This window comes from Heterodontus francisci, chromosome 1, assembly GCF_036365525.1.
Source record: "Heterodontus francisci isolate sHetFra1 chromosome 1, sHetFra1.hap1, whole genome shotgun sequence".
In the NCBI taxonomy this organism is placed as follows: Eukaryota; Metazoa; Chordata; class Chondrichthyes; order Heterodontiformes; family Heterodontidae; genus Heterodontus; species Heterodontus francisci.
Window position 1 is genome coordinate 59,081,087 of NC_090371.1, and position 21,594 is coordinate 59,102,680.

Here is a 21,594-nt window from a genome sequence, read left to right on the forward strand (position 1 = left end):
CACCTGGAATATTGTGTGCAGTTTTGGTCTCCTTATCTGAGGAAGGATGTTCTTGCTATAGAGGGAGTGCAGCGAAGGTTTATCAGACTGATTCCTGGGATGATGGGACTGACGTATGAGGAGAGATTCGGATTATACTTGCTGGAGTTCAGAAGAGTGAGGGGGGATCTCATAGAAACCTAAAAAATTCTAACAGGACTTGACAGGGTAGATGCAGGAAGGATGTTCCTGATGGTGAGGGAGTCCAGAACCAGGGGTCATAGACTAAGGATACGGGGTAAACCTTTCAGGACTGAGTTGAGGAGAAATTTCTTCACCCAGAGAGTTGTGAGCCTATGGAATTCGCTACCACAGAAAGCAGTTGAGGCCAAAACATTGTATGTTTTCAAGAAGGAGTTAGATATAGCTCTTGGGTTTAAAGGAATCAAAGGATATGGGGCGAATGCGGGAACAGGTTACTGAGCTGGATGATCAGCCATGATCATAATGAATGGCGGAGCAGGCTCGAAGGGCCGAATGGCCTACTGCTGCTCCTATTTTGTATGGACAGCATAGAAACAAAGAATGGGTACAGCAGAGAAAGAGGCCATTCTGCCCGTTGTGTCTGTGCCAGCTCTCTGCATGAGTAGCTCAGCTAGCTCCACTCCCCTGCCTTTTATATAGTTAGATATAGTTCTTTGAACTAATGGGATCAAGGGATATGGGGAGATAGCAGGAACAGGTTACTGAGTTTGGGTGATCAGCCAGGATAGTATTGAATAGCGAAGCAGGCTTGAAGGGCCGAATGGCCTACTCGTGCTCCTATTTTTCTATGTTTTGCCCGTAGCCCTGCAAAATTTTTATCTTCAGTTAATTATCCAGTTCTCCTTTGAAAGGCAAGATTGAATCTGCCTCGACCATACTTTCAGACAATGCATTCCTGATCCTAACAACTCGCTGTGTATAAAAACTTTTCCTCATGTTGCCTTTAGTTGACAATGATGAATGTTCATCTTATGTGGGTGTTCATTCTGTGTTGGGTTCAGTGTAGCTGGTTGACTGGCTGCAGCTAGCATGGTTTAAAGCTAACCACACAGACATTAGGTTCAGTTCCTCATCATCTTCAGAACCCAATTCAAATGAAATACCAACATTTAAAAAAAATCTCTTTTAAGTTATAGTGATCGCAATACACCTGTTACTTCAGATGTGTTGCTTCAAGGTGATGTGCTGCAAATCCTAACGTTATTCCCATAAACACTGGAGTTCCATTCTTCTGGATTTTGCAACATTTCTGTGGTAAATTAATTCCCACTGGCCAGGTTGAACCTCCTTGTCACTCAAGTATACTGAAATAACTGTTGTACAGTTGCACAAAAGTGTCCCAGCAGGACTAATTTGTTCAATATAAATGAGCAATACGTTTATTACATGTTGGCAGCATTTTTATTAGATTATGTATAATTGGAGATGTTTCCATGTGTTTATTGTATGCAGGGGATTTGTTGGAAGTGGTTTGAGAAAAAGTAGTTTGTAATTGCTGGAAGGTGACACTTGCAGTGATTCCTGAGGTTTTTCTCTGCAGAGCACAGTTGAAGACTTCATGCAGCAACTTTTCAAGTTTATTTGATGTGCAGAGTTGAACAAGGCAATAGATTGTGTTAAAAATGCAATGACTGCACAGTTATCTGGAGATCATGTATTTCAGTGTTTTTGATGATATAAAATACGAAGTGACAAGAAAGGTAATTTGATAAAGTAATCCAATAATACCAACTGTATGTGAAGCTTCGGTGATTGCTGTCATCTGAACTTCAATAGAACACAGGTACTTGGAAATTCATCCATATAATCTGTGCACAATGTGAATGAATCTCTCACTTTCTTGCTGCTTCTGGTGCAATGTATTAATGACCTAGTATCTTGATTATTTCAACTGGTCAGGATATTGTGGCCAGAGCTTCAAGATCTTGCATTTGATCCTTTGATCTGTATGAATTGGACTAGCAGTTGGAATTCTACAACTGTTCTTATTTTTCTGGGTGAGAAATGGGGGTAACTAACCAGAATTGCTACTTTTATTGGTTATCCTGTGATCCTTGCTGGAAGTGCATATATCTGGGTGTCAAGTGGTCTCAGAATTAGGTCTGTTGGTGATTAGTTGTTTGATTCACTGTCTGACTCATACAGGATGAATGGTCACTTGGGAGAATGCATGTCATCCTTGCACCTCAATCATTACGTTGGGGAACTAAAAACAGATAATTGTGGGGTTTTTTTTGAGTTCAGTAGCATTTTGGAAAATCTTGTATTACATTTTTAATCATTAGCAGTACTCCATTCAAGAGGTACAAATTCATCCTTTCCAGCTAAACAGATACTACCTGGCAAGGGATAACCAAAGTACACTTTGTTACTTTGTTCCATTTGGTATCAACGAAAAATCATGTACTTATGGACTGATTATGTGCTGAAACACAAATGTCTGTGGGAGATCTTTTTTTAAATGTATTGGTTTCACAAATTGTCTTTCCAAGTACACACACAGTATCAGCAGCTAAGTTCCTCTCAATAGATTGTATCAGAAAACTTGGAATACTGACTTAGAAAGTTGATTCAGCTTGATGAAGAATAGATCTCAACAAATGTTGGTGACTGAGTAGAGAAGTGAAAATGGCCACTTGGCCTCTGAATTTCAATGTAGCCCAGATTGATGGTGTTTTTTTATTCGTTCCCAGGATGTGAGCGTCGCTGGCAAGGCCAGTATTTGTTGCCCATCCCTAACAATCCTTAAGAACAGAGTGGCTTGCTAGGTCATTTCAAAGAGCAGTTAAGAGACAACCACATTGCTGTAGGTCTGGAGTCACATGTAGGCCAGACCAGGTAAGGATGGCAGATTTCCTTCCCTAAATGACATTAGTGAACCAGATGGGTTTTTACGATAATCGATGGTAGTTTCATGGCACAATTAGTGAGGCTAGCTTTGAATTCCAGATTTTTATTAACTAATTGAATTTAAATTCCACCAGCTGCTGTGGTGGGATTTGAACCTGTGTCCCCAGGGTATTAGCCTGGGTCTCTGGAGTTCCGAAGAAGGGTCACTGACCCGAAACGTTAACTCTGCTTCTCTTTCCACAGATGCTGCCAGACCTGCTGAGTGATTCCAGCATTTCTTGTTTTTGTCTCTGGATTACTAGGTCACTTACCACCATGCCACCGTCTGTTTGGGAGGGAGTTCCAGGTTTTTGAAGCTGCAACAGTGAAGCACCGACGATATAGTTCCAAGTTAGGATGCTGGGTGGCTTGGAGGGGAACTTGCAAGTGGTGGTGTTCCCATGTGTCTGCTGCCCTTGGTCTTTTAGGTGGTAGAGGTCGTGAGTTTGGAAGTTGCTGTCCAAGGAGCCTTGATGAATTATTGCAGTGTATCTTGTAGATGGTACACACTGCTGCCACAGTGTGCCATTGGTGGAGTGAGTGAATGTTGACAGTGGTGAATGGTGAGCCGATCAAGTGGACTGCTTTGACTTGGATGGTGTCGTGCTTCTTGAGTAGTGTTGGAGCTGCACTCATCCAGGCAAGTGGAGAGTATTTCATCACACCCTTGTGCCTTGTTGATGGTGGACAGGCTTCAGGGAGTCAGGAACTGAATTACCTGCCAAAGAATTCCCAGCCTCTAACCTGCTCTTGTAGCCAGCTGATCCAATTCAGTCTGATCAATGGTAACCCCGGGATGTTGATAGTGGGGGATTCAGCAATGGTAACGCTGTTGAACATCAAGGGGAGATGGTTAGATTCTCTCTTGTTGGAGATGGTCATTGCCTAGCACCTGTGTGGTGTGAATATTGGTTGCCACCTACCAGCCCAAGTGTGAATGTTGTCCACGTCTTGCTGCATGGGGCCATGGACTGCTTCAGTATCTGAGGAGTTGCAAATGGTACTGAACACTGCAATCATCAGCAAACGTCCCCACTTGTGACCTTACGATGGAGGGAAGGTCATTGATGAAGCAGCTGAAGATGTTTGAGCCGAGGACACCACTCTGAGGAACTCCTGCAGTGATGTCCTGGGGCTGAGATGATTGGCTTCTGAAAACCACAGTCACTTTACTTTGTGCTAGGTATGACTCAAACCTGTGGAGAGTTTTCCCCCTGATTCCCATTGACATCAATTTTACTAGAGCTCCTTGATGCCACAGTCGGTCAGATGCTGCTTTGATGTCAAGGGCAGTCACACTCAACTTACCTCTGGAATTCGGCTCTTTTGTCCATGTTGGGACCAAGACTGTAATGAGGATTGCACCCGAGTGGGCCTGACAGAAGCCGAATTGAGCATCGATGAGCAGGTTAATGATGAGTAAGTGCCGCTTGATAGCACTGTTGATGACATTTTCCATCATTTCGCTGATGATCGAGAGTAGACTGATGGGACAGTAATGGGCCAGTTTTGACTTGTTCTGCTTTTTGTGGACAGGACATACTTGGGCAATTTTTCACATTGTTGGGTAGATGCCAGTGTTTTAGCTGTACTTGGCTTGGGACGCAGCTAGTTGTGGAGCATTTCCTCAGTGCTGCAGCTGGGATATTTTCACTGCCAGTAGCCTTTGCTGTATCCAGTATCTTCAAGCATTCCTTGATGTCATGTGGAGTGAATCGAATTTGCTGACGACTGGCATCTGTGTTGCTGGGGACCTCAAGAGAAGGCTAAAATGAATCATCCACTTGGCAATTCTGGCTGAAGATGGTTGCAAATGCTTTAGCCTTGTCTTTTGCACTGACATGCAGGACTCTTCCATCATTGAGGATGGTGATAGTTGGAGCCTTCTGTGGTTAGTTGTTCAATTGTCCATCACCATTCATGACTGGATGTGGCAGGACTGCAGAGCTTGGATCTGATCCACTGGTTCTGAGATCGCTCAGCCCTGTCTATTACATACTGCTTCTGCTGTTTGGCATGGATATAGTCCTGTGATGTAGCTTCACAAGATTGGCACCTCATTTTTAGGTATGCTTGGTGCTGCTCCTGGCATACTTTTCTATACTCCTCACTAAACCATGCTTGGTCCCCTGGTTTGATGATGATGGTAGAATGAGGGATATGTCAAGCCATGAGGTTACTGATTGTGTTTGAATGCAATTCTACTGCCGCTGATGGCCCACAGTGCTTCATGGGCGTCCACTTTTGAGCTGCCAGATCTGTGCTGAATCTATCCCATTTAGCACGGTGGTAATGCCACATTACATGATGGAGTGGGTCCTCAGTGTGAAGATGGGACTTCGTCTTGATAAGGACTGTGTGGTGGTAACTCCTACCAATGCTGTCATAGACAGATGGATCTGAGACAGGAAGATTGGTGAGTATGAGGCCAAGTAGGTTTTTCCCTGTTGTTTCTCTCTCCACTTGTCGCAGGCCCATTCTGGCAGCTATGTCCTTCAGGACTTGACCAGCTCAGTCAATATTAGTGTTACCAAGGCACACTTGGTGTTGGACCTTGATGTCCCACATGCAGAGTATATTCTATGCCTTTGCTACACTCAGTGCTTCTTCGATGTGGTGTTCAGTATGGAGGAGAACTAATTCATCAGCTGAAGGAGGGTGATAGGTGGTAATCAGATGGAGGTTGCCTTGATCAAATTTTACCTATGCCATGTGTCTTCGTGGGTCTGGAGTCAACGTTCAGGACTCCGGGTGCCACTCCCTCCTGACTGTATACCACTGTGCCACCACCTCTGGTGTGTTTTTCTTGCCAGTGGGACGGAACATGCCTAGGAATGGTGATGGAGGAGGAGGAGGAGTCTGTGACATTGGTTGTAAGGAATGGTTCGGTGACTATGACTGGTAGGCTGTTGCTTGACTAGTCTGTGGGACAGCTCTCCAAATTTTGGCACAAGTTCCAGATGTTAGTAAGGAGGACTTTGCAGGGCGACTGGGCAGGGAGTGCTTTTGTCGTTTCTGGTGCCTAGGTCTATGCCGGGTGGTCCGTCATCCTTCAACTTTTCTGTAGCGGTTTGATAGAGCTGAGTGGTTTGCTAGGCCATTTCAAAGGGCAGTTGAAGGTCAATCACATTGCTGTGGGTCTGGAGTCATATGTAGGCCAGATCTGGTTTGGATAACAGACTTCCTTTCATCAAGGAAATTAGTGGGTTTTTACAACATTCCAGTAGTTTCATTATCATCATTACTGAGACTAGCTTTTTATTACAGATTTAGTGCTGCGTTGGGCATTGTATTCAGGGGATTAGTTATTGAGAGGGATTTGTGCTGAGCGTGAGGGGGGTTATTGCTGAGGTGAGGCGGGGTGGGGGGGGGCGTGGTTACTGAAGGTTTTTAGTGCTGAATTTGAGGTGTTTTTGGAAATAACAGGCCCTGCAGGATGACTGCATTGGAGGATCAGCAATGTCTGCGGCTGTTGCTGTGAGCGGCCTGTGTTACCAACTGACCACTCCATGCCCCCCCCACAACCCCACCACCCCCGTGGAAAATTCAGCAGGGCCTGCGCTTTACTCCATTGGCTCGCAGCTGGAAATTAACACTCACTGTTTTGTTGGACAGGCTGGAGGAGACCTGATGGGTTCAATGACCACAAAGCAATACAGCAAGGCAAATTTCCACGGCTCAAAGGTGTCAGCTCAAGCACAAGGGAACTGACGGCTGGAAACTAAGCTATGGGAAAATAATCCCTCTGCCTTGAGGGCAAGCTGTCAAACCAAAGGCGAGGGGAGAGACAATCTGACATAACACCTGCAGTTTTGTGGTTGATGCAGCTGTCTCAGCTTGCTGAGCCACTGTGGAGAAACCTTTAGCTTAAGGAGTGTGATTAGTCTGTGCAAACTTATTACCACTTTAAACAGACATAGCACAGGTGACAGAGGCAAAAGCAGCAGGTGCAAGATGGCATTGGCGGCCGCAGCTTCACTCCTGCATGTAGGCGCCTCAGCAGTATGGGTCATTAGACTGTTGACCTGAGGCAACAACATCATTTGGCAGCACCCTGAGTGACCAAGCAGCCTCTTCTCTAGAGATAACACTGCTTGCTCCGAATGGAGACAGGCCTCGAAAAGGTGGCCCCAACATTGCGTGTCTCAGCTCACCTGGTTGTATTTCCGAAACCAACGGGCATCTTCTACAGTGGTGCAAAAGTAAGAATTGACAAAAACAAAAAGAGACAAAACATCTTGAAACTTGCATGCTGGAATGTTCGCACAATGTCAAGTCAGATGACCACAGACACCCTGAAAGACGTTCCATGCTGGTGGCCAGAGAGCTTGCCTGGCTGGACATTGACACTGCAGCACTCAGTGAAGTTTCATTTTGCAGAGCAGGGATCATTGACCAGAGCATGGAGTAGGTTATACACAGTTCTGGTCAAGGGAAGTGAAGGATGAGCGAAGCCTCTCGGGTGTTGGATTTATGTTTCAGAACTGCACTGCCAGCAGGCTTCAGAACCTCCCCATTGGTTTATCTGATTGATTGCTTATCCCCCATGACTGCTAATCCAGGGCACCCAGTTCGCCACAATTATTAGCATGTATGCTCCAACCCCACAAGCCAACATAGTAACTGTTGTTTGGCAAAAGCCACTTCAGAGTTAGGAGTGAGCTGAACGAGGAAAATTACCTGCCTGCGGGGGAACGAGGCCAAAGTGTGTCTCAGACAGGTCATGGTTACACAGAGATAGTTATACAATAACTTGATGCAAAACTAATACAGCTGGTTACTCATGTCCATATTTGGTGATCTTACTATTGCTTATACACTTCTTTTCAACACTTTACAATACCAGTTTTTTTTGTCATTTCACCCTCCCTGATTTTTATCTCTTGCAACAGATACACAGACCAAGGCCTCATGATGGAAATGATTCAGGAAAGAAAAACAACTTCAGCTGCGTGTACGTTAGTAACCCTATTAACCCTTCATTTTCCACATCAGTAACTAAAGAAGGCTTCTATCGTGATCTGCACAACCTTCTACTGAAGGTTGACTCCAAGGATAAGCTCATAATACTAAGAGATTTCAGCTCAAAAGTTGGGCGTCACATGGCATTGGTCACTGAAATGGTTGACTTCGGCTGGAATTCTACACTGAGCATGAACTCAACATCACATTCTCTATTCTAGCAGAAAGCCAGATTTAAGCCCACCTGGAGGCGTCCACGATCAAAGGATACAAATGTATGCATATATAGGAGATATGAAATCCTTCTGTGAAGCCTTGAGATCTGTACATGGATCTTCCCATTGGGTGGAGGCACCACTTAAATCTTCGGATGACACGACCCTGCTCATAGAGACCATCTTGTACCGATGTTCAGAACACTTGGAGAACCTCTTTGATGATCAGCGGATGGTGCAGGAGATGTCCATTGCAAAGTCCTCCCAGAAGGAAATTAATTCTGAGCTGGATGACCCACCAACCCTTGAAGAGATCAAGACCACTACAGCACAACTAAAGTCACACGCAGCCTCCGGAATAGATGTGATTCCAGCCGAGGTCTAGAAACAGGGAGGGGATGTGATCCTTGATTGGCTCACAGATCTGTTTGCAGCATGCTGGGAGAAAGGGACCTTCAAAATGCAGTGATTGTCTCCCTCTACAAAAACATTGGCGAAGTCTGACTGTTCAAACTACAGAGGCATCACCTTACTCTCCATTGCAGGCAAAATCTCGGCTGGAGTGCTTCGAAAGAGACTTGTTACTGCAATAGCTGAACAAAGCCTCCTGTACCGTCAGTGCAGGTTTAGACCCAATAGGGGAACTACACACATGGTTTTTGTGCTAAGACAGATTCAGGAGAAGTGCAGAGAACAAAACGTGGGCCTGTATGCTACTTTCGTAGATTTCACCAAGGCGTTTGATACAGTCAGCCATGATGGACTTTGGAAGATAATATCTAGAATGCAGTACACTCCAAGGTTCCTCATCATTCTGCATCAACTGTGCGAAGACGAGAAAGGTCAGGCCAAGCAGAGTAGAGCTTTCTCAAGCAGCTTCCCTGTCTCAATTGGTGTTGAGCAAGGATGTGTTCTGGCACTGACTCTTTTCTCTGTTTTCTTCGATATTATGCTTCAAGAGGCAAAGGCAGGCTTGACAGAGAGCATATGCATCTGCTTCCAGACAGATGGCAGTCTCTTCAACCTGCGACGATGACTGGCACATAGATAAACCACAGAAGAACTTAGAGTGGAGCTTATTGTAAACACTTTCTTCGAGGCAGCGAATGCTTTAGGTCTTACTATTAGCCTAAAGCAAACACGTGCTGTACCAACCATGAACCCAAGGAAATTACAACCCAGCAAAGTTCAGTATTGACAGCAACAACCTCAGTGCAGTACAACAGTTTACTTATCTAGGTACCATTATCTCAAATGATGCCATTGTCAGCAAGGACAAACAGTGATCCAAGGCCAACAGCTCCTTCGGTGCCTCTTGAAGTGTGTGCAGAGCGATTGTCATCACCACCCTCTTGTATGGGTCAGAATCATGGCTTTGGTATGAAAAAACAAATATCACGACTGGAGCACTTCCATCAATGCTGTCTTCAATCCATCAAGATCATCAAATGGATCGCAAACTAGATCGCAAACAACAAAGTCGTCAACAGAGCCAATATGCCCAGCATTGAATGCATTCTCATACAATGCCAGTTGCAGTGGACAGGGCCTGTCACGTGTGGAAGATTCCAGAATTTTAAAGGCAGTGCCTTATGGTGAACTAAGCTCTGGTAAGCCTTGAGAGGGTGCAGAGGTGATTTACCAGAATGGTTCCAGGGATGGAGGATTTTAGTTGGAGGACTAGGTTGCAGAGGCTGGGTTTGTTCTCCTTTGAACAAGGGAGATTGAGTAGTGATTTAATAGAGCTGTACAAGATTATGACAGGCTAAGATAAGTTAGACAAGAGAAACTATTCCCATTAACAAATAGTACAGGGACTAGGGGACACAGAATGAATGTTTTCAGCAAAAGATGCTGGGGGAATATGAGGAAGCACTTTTTTTATACAGCAGGTGGTAATGACCTGGAACTTGCTCCCCACAAGGGTGGTGGAAACGAAGGAGATCAATGACGTTAAGAAGTTGGGTGGCCGTTTGAGAGAAATTGACTTGCAGGGCGATGGGAATCGAGAGGAGGGAGTGGGATTGACTTAATCGCTCTGTGGAGAGCCGGCATGGATTCGATGGGCTGAATGGCCTCCTCTTGTGCCATAAATGACTGTGACTCTGTAACTCGATAACACTGAAAAGACAGCTGAAAAGTCAGCTGCATCTGGCTGAATTTGACCAACGGGTATGAGAGCAGGAAGCTGCTGACAGAGACAGCTGGCACATAACAACCAGGAAAGCAACCGACAAGTTTGAAAAACAGACGTGAGGCTGCTGAAGGAAGGCACAGACAACGGACGGAGTTTGCGTATTCCAGAGCCCCTCCAAACCAGGAATTTTTGTGCTCTGACTGCTCAAGAGCCTGCAGATCAAGAATTGACCTCTTCATTCACCAATCAGCACACCTACTAGCACAGACACATGCTTTCCCATGATCTGTGCCTGCAAAGAATGTATCTTCATCATCGTTAATTAATTGAATTTAGATTCTCCCAGCATTAGTCTGGCCTCTGGATCTGTAGTCCAGTAACATTACCACTTTGATACTGTTCCCTTGAACTAAGCGATTACCAGCTTTTGAGATCAAGCTTTTTAACTACCTTCCTAGCTTCTGAAATTCTTTGTTTGTAGGGCTTAAACAATTTCCCTACCTGTGATTGGTTTCACCATGGACCAGGATGTTGCCCTGCACCACTGAGCAAAATATTCTGTGTAGCCATTCAGTGATGTCCTTTATTCTGCCAAAATGCAATGCAAGACTTGTTTCGACGGTTGCAGAAACACCCGTCTACGTGCACCCCCACCAACGTAGACTATCAGTTCCTCTCTGATGACTGTATTTCTACACTTTGCAGTGTCCCCCATGTAGTCAGTTGCCCCTCAGTACTGTGGGTATGTTCTAGATTGCACTCTCTCAAGATGTCGCCACCCTCACCGGTGTTTAGAACGGAATACTGATTTGAGACTGCCACACTCCCATAGGATCCCTGCACTGCCTTACTCCTCTCACCCTGCCAGATGGCTGCCCACTTGCTATCCTCTTGGAGTCCCCATAGCTGGTTTATCACCTCTTGGAGCATGCACTCAAGGAAATTCTCAGCCTCAGATAAGCCCCGCAGTGATTTCAGATGCTCCTCATACTCAGAATCTCTGACCTTAACTTTGAGGAACTGGAGGAACCTCTTACACACATGGTTATCCAGGACATATGAAGTGACCTGGAGTTTCCACATGGCCCAGGGTTTTCAGGCAACACTGTCAGAATACTACTTGGTGCACCGTTATGAATTTTCCCACTTTGCACATGAATCATTCTAAATCTCTCCGAGTGAGATAGCAAATGTGCTGCTGAGTTGCACAGTGTGTTATTTTTTTCTATGGCTTAGTTGAGATGTCCAGAACACATGTCTGTGTATCTAAGGTGACCATCCATCAGTGTAAACTGCATTTTAGTTTGTGTTCATGTATGCTCTGCTGAGCTTGTACCAACTGTTAAATTGTGTTACTTTTCCCATTATCTGCTGTTGGGGTGTGGATGATACTGGAAATGTAGCAGTCACTACCCAGCCAGAGTTGCCCAAGGACATCAACAGTCAATTCCATAAAGTGTGGAACAAGATGGGCCTGGTAGTAAGTTCCTTTTTGGAAAGAACATAGTGAGCTGGTTGGGTTTTGGCTGCAATTTGACAGTCTTGATGTCAATTTTTTCTGGTACAGTGTAAAGTGGCTGCTTTTCCTTACATTGAGATTCTTATGGATTGTCCTGATGAGTGCAAGATGAAAAGCTTAGACAACATGTCTCTATTTTCAGCAATGCTCAAGAAAATGGTTCCTTTAGGTCATTGTTTCCTTTTGGACAGCTGATGCTGTCTTTTTTTATATTAGGTAGGAGGCCCTTGGAAATCCGTCCGTATTTGTTGTGGTTCATAATTGTAGGTTTGTTTTACAGTTAAGCTTGTAAATCGGCCAGGTTGTGGTCATATTGCTATTTGCTGTGCACCCCTGTATGTGTTGACAGCTCAGTTCAAGTCCAGTTGTTCAAGGAATGCAGATGCAGCAAAGTTCAGGCTGAAAACAACCAAAATCCTGACTAAACTAAAATCAAAATACTGCAGATGCTGGAAATCTGAAATAAAAACAGAAAGTGCTGGAAATACTCAGTTCTGATGAAAGGTCACAGAGCTGAAACGTTAACTCTGCTTCTCTCTCAACAGATGCTGCCTGACCTGCTGAATCCAGCACTTTGTTTTTATTTTAGAATCCTGACTAGCAGTTTTAAAAAAAAATCTGATTTTGTTTAAGAATCCTCAATGAATATCCCGCGGAACTGGTTCAAAGGAGTTAGTGGACATGATCTGGTCAAGTAAAAGACTGCAATTAACATTTACAGTTGAGATGACATTCGCATGCTGCTGTGGGTAAATTATACTCCACTAATGTTAATTTTTGAGCTCCATGAATTTTTAAAGCTGGTTATCGAGCTGCCATGCCAATGCAAATATTCCAGCCTGGAGTATAGTTTCATCAGATTGAGTGGTTGCCTCAGTTTAATGTCCCTCTCTCTTTAATATAGTGGTTTCTGAATATTTTCGCTAATTCAGGTCACCAGAGTGGCTGATCCTGTTTGATAGTATCTATAGTGGCAAGAAAATTCATGTCTTTGATTCTGTTCAAGGAATTTCTACTGATGCTGTCATTTTTTCATTGAAATTATGGTGAGTACTTTGATACTTTAAGTACGTGGCAGTAGTATCATCAGTTTAAAGTTCCCCTATTTTCTGGAAGGCATGTTTCTCTTCTCTATCATGAAAAATATCAATCTTAATTTCATGTTAATGTTCTTGAAGGGCGTTGGATCCTCATGAGATGGATTGCTAATGAATTTTGCGAGAGATTCCTGGTATTGACCAGCTTGTTTTTGGGGTGAATGGGGAGCAAGCTGTTACCAGACTCTTGAGAATTTTTTTTGTTTAACAGGTAAATTTGGTGCAAACTAACATTTTAGTTCATAGCATTCCCTGTGGAAGGGAACTTTTGCATTGAGTGTGAAGGAAAACATTATCTGCAGCTTCCTCAAATTGTAGCAGAAACATTGTATGTAACGCATAGGTTAGATTGTTTTTAAGTGTTAAGACCAGCTGATAAAGGTGTCTAGGGTTCTTTATCAGCCTTCACCTGGTCTTATTGTAACAGGGTTTTGTTTTAAATACACTGTTTTGAGCTCCCCCTTGGTGAATCTTTGTTCAGCACTTGCCAATTATAAGACAAAGAAATGAGCAAAAACAGGCTTTCTTAGGTTTAAAGAAGAAAAGTGAAATCCATTAAAACTTAAACTCTAATTTGGTTATTGCTTACAGATAGACGTCGGGCCCCATGCCAGAATGCATATGCGAGACGCACATGCAAATAGAGACTGAAAAGAGCAGAAGAAAAATAAAGTAGAGAGGTTTGAGGCAATCAGAATCGCAGAATAATGCAGTGCAGAAGAGGCCCTTTGGCCCAGCGAGTCTGCACCGATGCATTAAAGACACCTGACTTGTCTACCTAATCCCATTTGCCAGCACTTGGCCCATAGCCCTGAATGTTATGACGTGCCAAGTGCTCATCCAGATACTTTTTAAAGGATGTGAGGCAACCTGCATCTACCACCCTCCCAGGCAGTGCATTCCAGGCTGTCACACCCTCTGGGTAAAAAAAAGTTCTTCCTCAAATCCCCCTTAAACCTCCTGCCCCTCACCTTAAACTGTGTCCCCTCGTAATTGACCCTTCAACTAAGGGGAACAGCTGCTCCCTATCCACCCTGTCCATGCCCCTCATAATCTTGTACACCTCGATCAGGTCACCCCTCAGTCTTCTCTGCTCCAGCGAAAACAACCCTAGCATATCCAACCTCTCTTCATAGCTTAAATGTTCCATCCCAGGCAACATCCTGGTGAATCGCCTCTGCACCTCCTCCAGTGCAATCACATCCTTCCTATAATATGGCGATCAGAATTGCACACAGTACTCCAGCTGTGGCCTTACCAAAGTTCTATACAACTCCAACATGACCTCTCTGCTTTTGTAGTCTATGCCTCGATTGGTAAAGGCAAGTGTCCCATATGCCTTTTTCACCACCCTATTAACCTGCCCTTCTGCCTTCAGAGATCTATGGACAAGCAATATCAAGAGTTTCTTGTTACTGTGTTTCGAGCTCACTGTCGTTCTTTTGCAGGTAGTTCTTGCTTGTCGGTAATTCTTGATTTTCGTTGCGGCTCAGTATTCTGGAACCTTGTTCACTGTAGGAGACTTTTCTTTCTCTTGGGGTTCATTGGTCTTCAGTGGGTCTTCAGTTCCATGAGAAAGAGATTGGAGCAGACAGGAGAGAGATGTTATCAGTCCAGGAGCAAAGAGCTTTCTGAGTTTTAAAACTATGTGGCAAGTTCAAATTTGAAAAACTCCAACAGCCGGTTAGTCATGTGACTAAACTGGTCTGACCACGTCTGTTTGTGTATTCGGCTATCTTCGCAGTTAACCTGGACTGTTCGCCTCTCCACCTTCAACGTCTGGTAATCAAAAGACCATTGTGGATTAAATTGGAGCAGGGAGTAGCACCTTTGTCTTTTCCAAGTACTGTCTGTTACTATGCAAATGTCTTTCTCATTAAGGGTCTGGTGTTTTTCATAAACAAGTTCTTTCTTTACTCCATTAACAATTTAAAAATCAATGTTCATCTGGTGAAATATGTGTGCCTCATTCTTGACAGGTGGGGGCCTGCATGACGTAAGGTATAGTCTTGTATTCCCTTGTATACTGAAGATTAAGGGGTGATCTAATTGTGGTTTTTGAGATGATTGAAGGATTTGATGATATGGATAGAAACGATTCCCTCTGGTGGGGAAGTCCAGAATAAATGAGCATAATTTAGAGCTTGACTGTTCAAGGCTAATGTCAGGAAGCATTTTTTACACCAAGGGTAGTGGAAATCTAGAACCTTACTCCTCTCTTTCTCTTTTTCTCCCCACCCCAGCACCCAGAAGCAGTTGAGGCTAGATGAATTGAAAATTTCAAAACTGAGATTGTTATATATTTGGTAGTTAAGGGTCTGAAGGGATAAGAAACCAAGACGGATAAATGGGCTTGAGATATAGATCATCCATGAACTAATTGAATAGCCGAACAGGCATGAAGGGGTTAAATGGCCTACTCTTGACTGACTGTTCAGCGCATTTAGACTTCATTTGTTCTTTTTATGCAGTAGGCTATCAGCCATTCAGCATAGTTCACTTGAAAGTTTGAAATGCCTGTTTCTTGGCATAGAACACTGCTGTCCCATCACATGACCTTGTTTCCTGAACCCAGTGCCATCTCTGCAGTGTATTTTGCCTGGTTTTGGCATCTTCTTGCCTTGCTGTGAATGAGAGATTGTGTGCGCAGTTCCAATGGGTGTGAGAACTTGTGTTTGGCTGGTTACTGAAAGAGACATTGTTAAATGTTCGTGTGTATGCCAAGTACTGGCTTAAAAATTTGAATAAATTGCTTTCAGTTGTTGATCATAAGCTGTGCTTGCGTTAAATAGAAAATTTAACATTGCACAAAATGTTACAATTACTATACAATGTGAAAAGCATTGTCCCATTGAAGGGCTGAAGGAGAAACTCGAGCTTCAAGGCTTGAGCATTTTTCCTTAGGTACTCATGTTTATAATGTAGTTGCTTATTGCCTTGCACACTTCAATTTATATGTTTACATTTAAACTTCAAACATTGCCAATTGAGCAAACATAAAAATGTAATTAAATTGTAATTTTTTTTTAATTCATTCATGGGATGTGGGCGACGCTGGCCAGGCCAGCATTTATTGCCCATCCCTAATTGCCCTTGAGAAGGTGGTGGTGAGCTGCCTTCTTGAACCGCTGCAGTCCATTTGGGGTAGGTATACCCACAGTGCTGTTAGGACGGGAGTTCCAGGATTTTGACCCAGTGACAGTGAAGGAACGGCGATATAGTTCCAAGTCAGGGTGGTGTGTGACTTGGAGGGGAACTTGCAGGTGGTGGTGTTCCCATGTATTTGCTGCCCTTGTCCTTCTAGTTGGTAGAGGTCGCGGGTTTGGAAGGTTCTTTACTCCTATTTCCAGAAACTTTTTGCTGATTGTTAAAATAGTAATGTTGCCCCTCAGCCTTCTTGATTTTTAGACACTAATCTGACAACAGTGACTGTACCTTTTTCACATGCTCCCAGATATGTCAAACTGTAAAACCATCAAAAGCTACCAAGCAGTTCCAATCTAGCTGACTCAGCCCCAAAAAGACAACTCCAGAACAGCATTATTGTAATTCTGTGATTTGAGTACAAGTCATTATGCGGGCTTTTTTAAAATTTGAGCTGTAGATATACTAAGCATTCATTCACTCGCTAAGTGCTTGAAAGCCTGAAAGGGAAAATATAAACAGTTACTTAGTTACGCATTGTATATAGCACAGAAATAAGCCATTCTAAAGGCATGCTCAGGTGTGCAATTGAAACCCGACCCAAGCCCAACAGAACCGCATCCAACCCGAACCTGACCCGAGACCTTGGATTTTTTTCCCCGCACCCGACCCGACTACCGGAATGAAGTTGATTATATCAAAGAGATTGTGCTCCAGCTTGGATGGAGTCGCTCACTGCAGACTAATGCAGAGTCCAGATGCATGCTTCCCGTCTTGACGCCTGGCTGTTCAAATTTTGAATCTTTTCCTTCCCTGACCAAAAGGCAGCACTGTGTCCAATCCAACCCTAGCCTGAATGCTGGACCGGGAAGAGTGACCCGACCTGAACCCGACACATGTCGTCGGGTCTGGTTGGGTTCGGCTTGGGTAGCCATGTTCCATGTCATTCGCCCCAGCAGGTCCATGCCGGTGTCTATGTTCCACATGAGATTCCTCCCCTCCCCTTATTCATCTAATCCCATCAATATATCCTTCTATTCCTTTCTCCCTCATGTCTTTATCTAGCTTTCTGTTAAGTGCATCAATCCTGTACACCTCAACTACTCTTTGTGGTAGTGACTTCCACCTTCTAGCCGCTCTCTGGGAAAAGAAGCTCTTCCTGAGTTCCCCATTGGATTTATTAATGACTATCTTGTGTTTATGGGATCTAGTCTGGTGTCCCCTGCAAAAGCGAAACTCTTTGCTATGTCTACCCTGGCAAACCCTCTAACTAATACCAAGGACCTCTATCAGATCACCCCTCAGTTTTTTTCTTTGAGACAAGAACCCCAGACTGTTCACTCTTTCCTGATGGAATGATAAAAGAACTGAGCGGTTTTACCTAATAAATCCTTGTTGAATCTTCTCCAGTGCCTGTACTTCCTTTTTTTTATAATATGGAGACCAGAACAGTTCATGGTGTGGTTTAACCAAAATCTATACAAATTTGACATAACTTTTCTGCTTTTCAATTCTGTCCCTCTAGAAGTAAACCAGTATTTTGTTTGCTTTATTTATGGTCTTATTAACTTGTGTTGCTACTTGAAATAATTTGTGTATCTTTACCCCCAGATCACTGTTTTTGTACCCCAGTTATTTTCTGAGGAGTATGTAGCTGCCTCCTCCTTCCTACCAAAATACCTGACCTCACCGTTAACAAATTGAAGCTCATTTGCCAATTACCTTCCCATTCTGCAAGTTTATTTTTGTGTTTTGTCGCTGTCCTCCTCTGTATTAATTGCACCTCCCAATTTGCCATCTTCCTTAAATTTTGAACTTGTGCTTATGATTCCTGAGTACAAATCGTTTGTGAGTGGTACCAGCATTGATCCTTATGGAACTCCACTTCCCAACTTTTCAAAGTCTGACAAACTACTCTAACGCCTATTAACTGTTTTATGTTTTGGAGCCAGCTTGCTATCCCTTTTGTTGCCTGTCCCCTGACTCAGCATGTTCTGACATTCTTAGGAGTCCACTATGCAGTACCTTATCAAAGGTCTTTTGAAAATCCAAATATGTTACGTCGACTGCATTTCCTTCATCTATCCTTGGTTACTTCAAAGAATTCTGTAAGGTTGGTCAACATGATGTTCCCTTTTGAAATATGTGCTGATTACTCTTTCTAATAGTTTCAATTTTTCAATTTTTTAATTTCTATTCTTTGAGTAAGGATTACAAAGGATCTTTGCTACAATCAGTGTTTAGCTAATTGGTCAATACCTTCACGATGGAACATGGGTCCATCTGTTTGGTCAGTCATTACCTAATTGCCCTTCCATGATGGTACCGTGAGCCTGGTTTAGGTCATTGTCATTTGCGGGGGGGCTCCAGATTTGTGCTTCCTTGCTGTTAATTCATCAACAATGACCACTTAATGAGATTGATATGCACGTGTCCCATTTCACAGCTATTTGGCTTGACGCATTTACAGTCTTTACTGGTTAAAAGGCTAACAGCCTCCCTGGGGTTATCCACATTCTAACGACTTTTAAATAAAGGGGCTTTACATAGTCTGAATGAACCTTTTCCATCGCTTATCGACATGTCATGACTGAGAGTCATAGAGTCATAGAGTCGTACAGCATAGAAACAGGCCCTTCGGCCCACCGCGTCCATGCTGACCATAATGCCTATCTAAACAAATCCCACCTGCCTGCATTAATTTCATATCCCTCTATGCCTTGCTCATTCAAGTACCTGTCCAGATGCCTCTTAAATGTCGCTACTGTTCCTGCCTCCACCACCTCCTCGGGCAGCTCATTCCAGATACCCACTATTCTTTGTGTGAAAAATTTGCCCCTTTGATCCCCTTTAAAGCTCCTCCCTCTCACCTTAAATCTATGCCCTCTCGTTTTTGTCACCCCTACCATGGGAAACAGACTCTGGCTATCTACCCTATCTATGCCTGTCATAATTTTATATACCTCTATCATGTCCCCTCTCAGCCTCCTTGGCTCCAGGGAAAACAGACCCAGCCTATCAAATCTCTGTTCATAACTCAAGCCCTCCAAACCAGGCAACATCCTTGTGAATCTTTTCTGCACCCTCTCTAGCTTAATCACATCTTTCCTGTTGTGCGGCGACCAGAACCGCACACACTACTCCAAATGCGGTCTAACCAATGTTATGTACAACTGTCACATGACGTCCCAACTCCTGGACTCAGTGCCTCGGCCGATGAAGGCAAGCATGCCACACGCCTTCTTCACCACCCTGTCTACCTGTGTTACCACTATGTACTTGCACGCCAAGGTCTCTCTGCTCAAGAACACTCCCCAGGGCCCTGCCATTCACTTTATATGTCCTGCCCTGGTTTAACTTCCCAAAATGCATCACATCACACTTGTCTGCATTAAATTACATTTTCCACTCCCTTGCCCACTTTCCCGGTTGATAGATATCCTGTTGTAACCTTAGACAACTATACCACCAATTTTGGTGTCATCTGCAGACTTACTAATCATGCCCCTTACATTCACATCCAAGTCATTAATATATATGACAAACAACAGAGGGCCCAGCACCGATCCCTGCCGCACACCACTGGCCACCGGCCTCCAATCTGAAAAACAGCCCTCCACTACCACCCTCTATCTCCTATCACCAAGCCAATTTTGCATCCAATTTGCTAGCTCACCCTGGATCCCATGTGATCGAACCTTCTGGACCAGCCTGCCATGCGGGACCTTGTCAAAGGCCTTGCTAAAGTCCATGTAGACAACGTCCATCACCCTGCCCTTGTCAATCCTCTTGGTCACCTCCTCGAAAAACTCAATCAAATTCGTGAGACATGATTTCCCACGCACGAAGCCATGCTGACTGTCCCTAATCAGACCATGCCTTTCCAGATGCATATAAATCCTGTCTCTCAGAATCCCTTCCAATAACTTTCCCACCACTGATGTAGGGCTCACCAGCCTGTAGTTCCCTGGCTTATCCCTGCTGCCCTTCTTAAATAAAGGCACAATATTAACTATCCTCCAGTCTTCCGGTACCTCACCTGTGGCTAACGATGATACAAAAATCTCTGCCAAGGCCCCAGCAATCTCCTCCCTTGCTTCCCATAACATCCTAGGATACACCTGGTCAGACCCTGGGGATTTATCCACCTTAATGCGCTTCAAAACCTCCAACACCTCCTCCTTTGTAATGTTGATATGCTTCAGGATATTGCTGTTCCCTCCCTTGAACTCACCAGCTTCCATGATCTTCTCCACGATATATACGGATGAGAAATGTTAATTTAAGACCTCGCCCATTTCCCGTGGCTCCACACACAAATTGCCACACTGATCCTTAAGGGGACCTACTCTCTCCCTAGCTTCTCTTTTACTCTTAATATACTTATAGAATCTTTTCAGATTCTCCTTTATCTTATCTTCCAGGGAAATCTTATGGCCCCTTTTCGCCCTCCTAATTTCCTTCTTAAGTGTAGTCCTGCATCCCCTATACTCCTCGAGGGACCTGCTCGATCCCAGCTTCCTATACCTTACATATGCCTCCTTCTTTGTCCTGACCAGACCCTCAATATCCCTAGTCAACCAAGATTCCCGAAACTTGCCAGCCTTGCCTTCCATCTAAGAGGAACTTGCCAGCCCTGAACTCTTCCTATCTCACTTTTAAAAGCCTCCCACTTGCCAGATGTCGCTTGACCTGTAAACAGCATCTCGCATTCAACTTTTGAGAGTTCCTGTCTGATGCCATTGAAATTAGACTTCCCCCAATTTAGGACTTCACCTGAGGACCAGTCCTATCCTTTTCCATAACTATCTTGAAGCTAATATGGTCACTGGTCCCAAAGTGCTCCCCCACTTACACATCAACCACCTGCCCAATCTCATTTCCTAAGAGGAGGTCGAGTGTAGCCCCTTCTCCAGTAGGGCCATCTACATACTGCTTCAGAAAACTATCCTGAACACACTTAACAAATTCTTCCCCATCTGATCCCTCAGCACTAAGGCAGTCCCAGTCAATATTAGGGAAGTTAAAATCACCTCCTACAACCCTATAATTCCTACACCTATCTGTGATTTCCCTACATATATGCTCCTCCACTTCCCTCTGACTATTGGGGGGGCCTATAGTATAATCCCATTAAAGTGATCACCCCCCCCCCCCCTTTCCTATTTCTAAGTTCTACCCATATGGCCTCGCTGGATGTTCCCGCCGCGATATCCTCTCTAAGTACTGCCGTGATGTCCTCCCTAATCAATAGTGCAACTCCACCTCTGTCACGCTGGAAGCATCGGTACCCCAGAACACTGAGCTGCCAGTCCTGCCCATCCCTCAACCACGTTTCCGTAATTGCTATAACATCACAATCCCATGTCCCGATCCATGCTCTGAGTTCATCTGCCTTATCTGTAAGGCTTCTTGCATTAAAGTAAATGCAGTTTAGCCTACCAGACCTTCCATGCTCCCTGTCCTGCCCCTGCCCGGCCTGCCTACTGGACTTGCTTGCTTTAACCTCTACATTTGCCTCAACTATCTCATCGGATACAGAACTTGTGCAGAACTTCAGCTAACATCATGCTTTGTGGTTATGTTACGTACGGAACTTTTTTACGG

At 44.2% G+C, this 21,594-nt stretch overlaps 1 protein-coding gene across 5 annotated transcripts in view; it reads left to right on the plus strand.

The window, feature by feature from the left end:
- Positions 1–21,594, plus strand: part of nedd4l (NEDD4 like E3 ubiquitin protein ligase) — a 640,458-nt gene that overhangs the window by 203,487 nt on the left and 415,377 nt on the right. The window lies entirely within an intron of this gene.